Genomic DNA, 8,588 nt, shown 5'->3' with positions numbered 1-8,588 from the left:
GTACTATTGATAGACTCATAATATAATAACATAAAATACATAACATACATAAAAGAAATTAAAATAGCAAAATAACAGCCATATAAGAGAATATAGGAAATACGAGAGAGATGGAAGGTAAACTAATATCCAGCGTATAAAGCCCTGCATCAGTAGCTAACCAGTAGTATCCTAAGCCTAACTCCTAACGGGCTAGTCTCACTCTAGTGCGCTGTATAGATATTCACAACTTCCCCTAACCTTCAACCTTAATGTTCGACCTCCACAATTCCCTGTCTAGGGCCATGTCCTCAGTAATCCTAAGTCGCGCCATGTCCTGCTTGATCACCTCTCCCCAATACTTTTTAGGTCTCCCTCTACCTCTCCTCGTACCCACCACCACCAATCGCTCACACCTCCTCACAGGTGCATCAGTGCACCTCCTCTGAATGTGCTCGAACCATCTGAGTCGTGCTTCCCGCATCTTGTCCTCTATTGGGGCTACGCCCACCCTCTCTCGAATATCTTCGTTCCTAATCTTATCCATCCTTGTATGCCCGCACAACCACCTCAACATCCTCATCTCTGCTACTTGCATCTTCTGGATATGTAGGTTCTTAACCGGCCAACACTCATACAACATGGCAGGTCTAACTACTGCTCTATAAGACTTACCTTTTAGTAACGGTGGCACTTTCTTGTCACACAGGACTCCCATCGCTAACTTCCACTTCATCCACCCCACCCCTATACGGTGTGTGACATCCTTGTCGATCTCCCAGTCCCCTGAATAATTGACCCAAGGTACTTGAAACTACCCCTCTTAGGTATGACTTGAGATTCAAGCCTCACTTCTACTCCCTCGCCCATCGCCTCGTCCCTAAATTTGCACTTGAGGTATTCCGTCTTCGACCTGCTCAATCTAAACCTTTTAGACTCAAGGGCTTGTCTCCAAACCTCTAGCCTCTCATTGACGTCGCGTCGGGTCTCGTTAATTAGGACTATGTCATCAGCAAATAGCATGCACCATGGCACCTCCCCTTGAATATTGTGCGTTATGGCATCCATCACCAGGGAAAATAGGAAAGGGCTGAACACCGACCCTTGGCGCAACCCTGTAACAACCGAAAAATGCTCGGAGTTGCCTCCTACTGTTCTAACTCGAGTCTTAGCTCCATCATACATGTCTTTAATCACCCTAATGTATGCAACCGGGACCCCTTTAGCCTCTAAGCAGCTCCATAAGACCTTCCTAGGTACCCTGTCGTACGCTTTCTCTAGATCGATAAACACCATGTGAAGATCATTCTTCTTATCCATGTATTGTTCCACCATCCTCCTAATAAGGTGGATAGCTTCTGTGGTAGATCGCCTCGGCATGAACCCGAACTGGTTGTCTGAAATAGACACCGTCCTTCGCACTCTCATTTCAACCACTCTCTCCCAGACTTTCATTGTATGACTCAGTAATTTGATACCCCTATAGTTATTACAGCTCTGGATATCACCTTTGTTCTTATACAACGGAACCATTGTACTCCACCTCCACTCTTCAGGCATCCTATTAGTCTTGAATATAACATTAAACAACCCAGTAAGCCATTCCAAGCCTGCTCTACCCACACCTCTCCAAAGTTCAACCAGAATTTCGTCTGGCCCAGTAGCTTTGCCCCTCCTCATCTTACGCATTGCCTCCATGACCTCATCGACCTCAATGTCCCTACAATAACTTAATTCATGGGGGCTGTCCGTATTCCTCAATTCACCTAGTGTAATATCCTGATCCCCTTCTTCATTTAGAAGTCTATGAAAGTAAGACTGCCATCTCCTTTTAATCTGGTCCTCCCCCGTCAAAACTTTGCTGTCATCATTTTTTATGCACCTCACTTGGTCCAGATCCCGAGCCTCCCTCTCTCTCACCTTAGCGAGTCGGAATAAATTTTTCTCCCCGCCTTTGTTCCCTAGTTCCTCATACAGACGAGCAAAAGCTGCTGCCTTAGCCTCCGTTACTTCCATCTTCGCCTCCTTCCTAGCAACCATATATCTCTCTCTGTTCGCTGTCTTCTCCTCCTCGCCAGTCTAACCATACCAAAATTATCCAATTCTGATACCATTTGGTCCTTCAAATCGTCATTTTACATTTTTGAAAGGTTTCACAATTTTCTTCCTAAATTCTATCCCAAATCACGAATTAAATGATGAATTCAGTGATAGATTCATGTGTTCTAGCCAAATCTGAGTTAAAATCACTTACCCCGATGAATTTCTTGAAAAACCCTTGAAAAATCGCCAAAATCCGAGCTCTCTAGGTCAAAATATCAAATAAAACCCAAAACCTCATATTTATATAGAGTACCTTTCAGGTCAAACTCATGCGGATGCGTTCCACTTCATGCGTCCCGCGTCCCCCTCCATGCGTCTGCACTCTATGGTCACGCGGTCCGCGTCAGTGAAGTTCATAGAAGCTGCCAAACCCATTCATGCGGCCGCACAACAACCTTGTGCGGTCCACGCCAGTCTTCATGCGGCCGCATTCCAACTTTGTGCGGTCCGCGCCAGTCTTCATGCGGCCGCATTCCAACTTTGTGCGATCTGCATCACCACGCGACCCCTACCGCGGCCACGCCCCTGCAGTCCTCTTGGACCTGCTACAGCTGCTGCATTTTTCTATTATATTTTCCAACTCCAAACTTCCCGTTAGCCAACCGAGATCACCCCGAGGCCCCCCGGGACCTCAACCAAAAGCAGCAACGCATCCTAAAACATCCTCCAAACTCGTTCCAATCCTCAGAACACCTCAGACAACATCAAAACCAACAAATTACATCGAATTCCAAGCCTAAGAACTCCAAGAACTCTTGAATTATGCTTTCGATCAAAAAGTCTACCAAATTTCGTCCGGATGACCTAAAATTTTGCACACACATCCCAAATGACACAACGAAGCTATTGTAACTCTCGGAATTCCATTCCGACCCCTATATCAAAATCTCGCCTATCAACAGGAAATTGCCAAATGTCAATTTCGCTAATTCAAGCCTAAATCTTCTCTACAACTCCAAAACCCATTCCGATCGTGCTCCTAAGTCACAAATCACCTCCCGAAGCTAACCGAACCATCGGAACTCACATCCGAGCCTTCTAACACATAAGTCAACATCCGGTTGACTTTTTCCCACTTAAGCCTTCTTAGAAGAGACTAAGTGTCTCATTTCTTACCAAAACCACACCAACTGCAAACCAATCAACTCGATAACATAAAACACGGATAACGAAGCATAAATAAGCTGAAATGGGGGAAGACGGAGCAGTAACTCATGAGACGACTGGCTGGGTCGTCACATCCTCCCCAACTTAAACAAATGTCCATCCTCGAACGAGTCAAGAAACATACCTGAAGCCTCGAATAGGTAAGGATATCTACTCCGCATATCCTGCTCGGTATCCTAGGTAGCCTCCTCCACGGGCCGACCTCTCCACTGCACTTTCACTGAAGCTATATCCTTTGACCTCAACTTCCGAACCTGACGACCCAAAATAGCTACTGGCTCCACATCAAAGGTCAAATCATCATCCAACTGAACCGTGCTGAAGTCCAAAACATGAGACGGATCCCCAATATACTTCCGGAGCATAGTAACATGAAATACCGGATGCACGCTAGACAAGCTGGGTGGCAAAGCAAGCTCATAAGCCACCTCCCCAATCCTTCGAAGCACCTCGAACGGCCCAATAAATTGCGGACTCAACTTTCCTTTCTTCCCAAATCTCATAACACCCTTCACGGGCGAAACCTTCAGCAAAACCTTCTCACCAATCATGTAGGATACATCTCAAACCTTCCGGTCCGCATAGCTCTTCTGACGTGACTGAGCTGTACGAAGTCTTTCCTGAATCACATTCGCTTTCTCTAAGGCATCCTGAACCAAGTCTGTTCCCAACATCCTAGCCTCGCCAGGCCCGAACCAACCAACTGGAGATCTACACTGTCTCGCATACAAAGCCTCATATGGTGTCATCTGAATGCTGGACTGATAGCTGTTGTTGTAGGCAAACTCTGCAAGCGGCAGAAACTCATCCCAAGAACCTCTGAAATCAATAACACAGGTGTGCAATATGTCCTCCAGTATCTGAATAGTGCGCTCGGATTGTCCGTCCGTCTGAGGATGAAACGCTGTGCTCAACTCTACCTGAGTACCCAACTCTCCCTACACGGCTCTCCAAAACTGTGAAGTAAACTTAGTACCTCTGTATGAGATGATGGAAACCGGAACACCATGCAACCGAACAATCTCCCTGATATAAATCCCTGCCAACCGCTCTGAATAATAGGTAGTACACACAGGAATGAAGTGCGCAGACTTGGTCAGCCGATCCACAATCACCCAAATAGCATCAAGCTTCTTCAAAGTCCGAGGAAGTCCAACCACAAAGTCCATGGTGATCCTTTCCCACTTCCACTCGGGAATAACCATCTGTTGAAGCAAGCCACCCGGTCTTTGATGCTTATATTTTACCTGCTGACAATTGAGACACCGAGCTACAAATCCCACAATATCTTTCTTCATTCTTCTCCACCAATAGTGCTACCTCAAATCCGAATACATCTTCGCGGCACCCGAATGGATAGAATACCATGAGCTATAGGCTCTTCCAGAATCAACTCTCTAAGCCCATCCACATTGGGCACACAAATCCGGCCCTGCATCCTCAACACACCATCATCACCGATGGTCACATCTCTAGCATCACCATGCTGAACTCTATCCTTAAGGACAAACAAATGTGGATCATCATACTGGCGCTCTTTGATTCGATCATATAAGGAAGACCGAGAAACCATACAAGCCAACACCCGACTGGGCTCCGAAATGTCCAATCTCACAAACCGATTGGCCAAGGCCTGAACATCAACTGCAAGGGGTCTCTCCCCCACTGAAATATATGCCAAACTCCCCATACTCACTGCCTTTCAGCTCAAAGCATCGTCCACTACATTGGCCTTTCCCGGATGATATAGAATAGTGATATCATAATCCTTAAGCAACTCCAACCATCTCCGCTGCCTCAAATTAAGATCCTTTTGCTTAAACAAATGCTGAAGACTGCGATGATCAGTGAACACCTCACAAGATACGCCATACAAGTAATGCCTCCAAATCTTTAATGCATGAACTATGGTAGCCAACTCCAAATCATGAACGGGGTAGTTCTTCTCATGGGGCTTCAACTGACGAGAAGCATAAGCAATAACTCTACCCTCTTGCATCAACACACAACCAATATCGACTCTTGAAGCATCACAATACACAGTATATGAACCTGAAGCTGATGGCAAAAACCAACACTAGAGCTGTGGTCAAGGCTGTCTTGAGCTTCTGAAAGCTCTCCTCACACTCGTCCGACCATACAAATGGAGCACCCTTCTGGGTCAACTTGGTCAAGGGCGATGCAATGGATAAAAATCCCTGAACAAACCAACGATAATAGCCTGCTAACCCAAGAAAGCTACGAATCTCTGTGGCTGAGCACGGTCTGGGCCAACTCTGAACCGCCTCTATCTTCTTCGGATCAACCTATATACCCTCGTTGTACACCACATGCCCCAATAAAGCTACTGAACTGTGCCAAAACTCACACTTGGAGAATTTTGCATAAAGCTTCTCCTCCCTCAATCTCTGCAACACAACTCTCAAATGCTCCACGTTCTCCTCCTTACTACACGAGTACACCAGAATATCATCAATGAATACAATAATGAACGAATCCAGATAAGGCCGAAATACACTGTTTATCAAATGCATGAATGCTGCCGGGGCATTGGTTAGCCCGAAGGACATAACAAGAAACTCATAATGACCATATTTGGTCCTGAAAACAGTCTTAAGAATATCTGAATCCCTGATCTTCAACTGGTGATAACCCGAACGGAGATGAATCTTGGAGAACACCCTCGCTCCCTGAAGCTGATCAAAGAAATCATCAATGCGAGGCAAATGATACTTGTTCTTGATTGTTACTTTGTTAAATTGCCTATAATCAATGCACATTCTCATCGTGCCATCCTTCTTCTTCACAAACAAAACCGGTGCACCCCAAGGGGACACACTAGGCCGAATGAACCCCTTTTCAAGGAGTTCCTGAAGTTGTTCTTTCAATTCCTTCAACTCTGCTGGTGCCATACAATATGGAGGAATAGAAATGGGCTGAGTACCAGGCACCGGGTCAATACCAAAATCAATATCCCTGTCCGGTGGCATGCCCGACAGGTCTATAGGAAAAACATCGGGAAAATCCCTCACAACTGTGACAGAATCAATACTAGGAGTCTCGGCTCCAACATCCCTTACAAATGCTAGATATGAAAGGCAACCCTTCCAAACCATATGCTGGGCCTTCAATAAAGAGATCACTCTACTAGGGATATAATCAGTCATACCACGCCACTCGATCCGTGGTACACCCGGCATAGCCAAAGTGATTGTCTTAACATGACAGTCTAGAATAGCACGACATGGAGATAGCCAATATATGCCCAAAATGACATCAAAATCCACCATGCTCAATAGCAATAGATCCACTCGGGTCTCCAGACCCCCAATAGTCACCACACATGACCGGTATACACGGTCTACAACAACAATATCGCCCACTAGGTTAGATACATGAACATGTAAAGCAAGAAACTTACGGGGCGTACCCAAATAATGAGCAAAGTATGATGACACATAAGAAAAGGTGGAACCGGGATTAAATAATACAAAGGCATCTCTATGGCAGACTGGAACAATACCTGTAATGACAGCATCTGAAGCAATGGCGTCGAGTCTGCCCGAGAGTGCATAGAAATGGGCCTGACCACCCCCTGATCCACCCCCCCTCGGGTGACCCCTGGCTGCTTGACCTCCACCCCTAGCTGGCTGGGCGGGTGGTGAAGTAACTGTAGCAGAAGTCGAGGGTTGATCCCTTTGCTGATACTGACCATCGCGAAGTCGAGGACACTGCCTCCTCATATGTCCAAACTCTCCGCACTCATAACAACTACCTGGTGCTGGAGATAGGGACTGAAGGGAACCCCTGGCACCAGAATGGCCAGAAGAAGGACCTGCCACGAAAGAACCCTAGACTGATGGGGCACGAGATGAACTCTGAGCTGGAAGGGCGCTGAGTGATGACTGGCCCTACTGCGACCCATGATAACCACGATCTGAGGATGCCCCACGATACTCTGGATGGGCCGACTGAGCGGGACTAAAAGAACAACCTCTACCCTGCTGGAACTGGCCCCTCGAAGGAGCACCACTGAAACTGCCAGAGCCACGAGGCCTCTTGGCCTCCCTCTCCTCTCTATCCCGACGGTGAACCATCTCAATCTCCCGAGCGATATCAGCCACCTCCTCGAATGTAGCACCCAATACCCTCTCTCTAGTCATTAAGATACGGAAATGGTAGTTAAGTCCATCCACAAATCTCCTGATCCTCTCCCGGTCGGTTGGAACCATCCAAATAGTATGACGAGCCAACTCAAAATACCTCGCCTCATACTATGACACAGTCATATCTCCATGCTTTAGCCACTCAAACTGCCTACGCAGCTCCTCCCTGTGAGATTGCGGTACATACTTCTCCAAGAAGAGAGTGGAGAACTCCTGCCAAGTCAGGGGCGCTGCACCAACCGGCCTACACCTCTTATGCACCTCCCACCAAGTGAAGGCAGCCCCGGTAAACTGAAAGGTGGTAAATGCCACACCACTAGTCTCAAGAATCCCTGTTGTACGGAGCATCCGCTAACACTTATCAAGAAAATCCTGGGCATCCTCGCCCTCGGCACCACTGAATGACGGAGGCTGGAGTCTGCCAAACCTCTCAAGATGACGATGCTCATCGTCCGGCATGACTGGCACAACAAACTCCTGAGCTGGTGCAACCGGCTGAGCTGGAGGTGCCCCTGGTGTCTGTAGTCCCTGCACTACCTGCTCAGGTGTACGAGCAGCGGGGGTCTGATTGCCTCCCCCAACCTGTGAAGTAGCTGTGGTGGCTGAAACTGCCTGAGCCAGGCCTGTGCAAACTGTCAATATCTGTGCCAAGGCCTCCTGTAGACCCGGGATCACGATGGGCACTGCTAGTTCCTGAACCGGTGCTGCTGCTGGAGCCTGATCCGGAGTTGGGGCAGTTGGTGGGTCAATAGGTGTTGCCCTTGCTACCCTGCCTCTACCACGGCCACTACCGCGCCCACGGCCTCTGGTGACCTCAGTGGGTAGCACTGGTGGTCGTCCGCCTCGTCCGGTAGTGCGAGTCCTCCCCATCTGCGAGAGAATAGAATAACGAAAGTTTAGTACTCGGACCAACAAGTTCGCACGATAAGAGTTTCAAGAAAATGAAGTTTTTCATAAAGGTTCTGCAGCCTCTCGAGCATAAATACAGACATCTCCGTACCGATCCGCGAGACTCTACTAAACCGGCTCATGACTCGCGAGACCAAGTAACCTAGGCTCTGATACCAACTTGTCACGACCCCAACCCCGGCCGTGATGGCGCCCAACACAATGCTAAGCAAGCCCGACCAACTAATATCTCACAATCTCTTTCTTTATAATTCAATACCAATT

This window comes from Nicotiana tabacum, chromosome 18, assembly GCF_000715075.1.
Source record: "Nicotiana tabacum cultivar K326 chromosome 18, ASM71507v2, whole genome shotgun sequence".
Lineage (NCBI taxonomy): Eukaryota > Viridiplantae > Streptophyta > Magnoliopsida > Solanales > Solanaceae > Nicotiana > Nicotiana tabacum.
Note: the sequence above shows the minus strand (reverse complement) of the source record.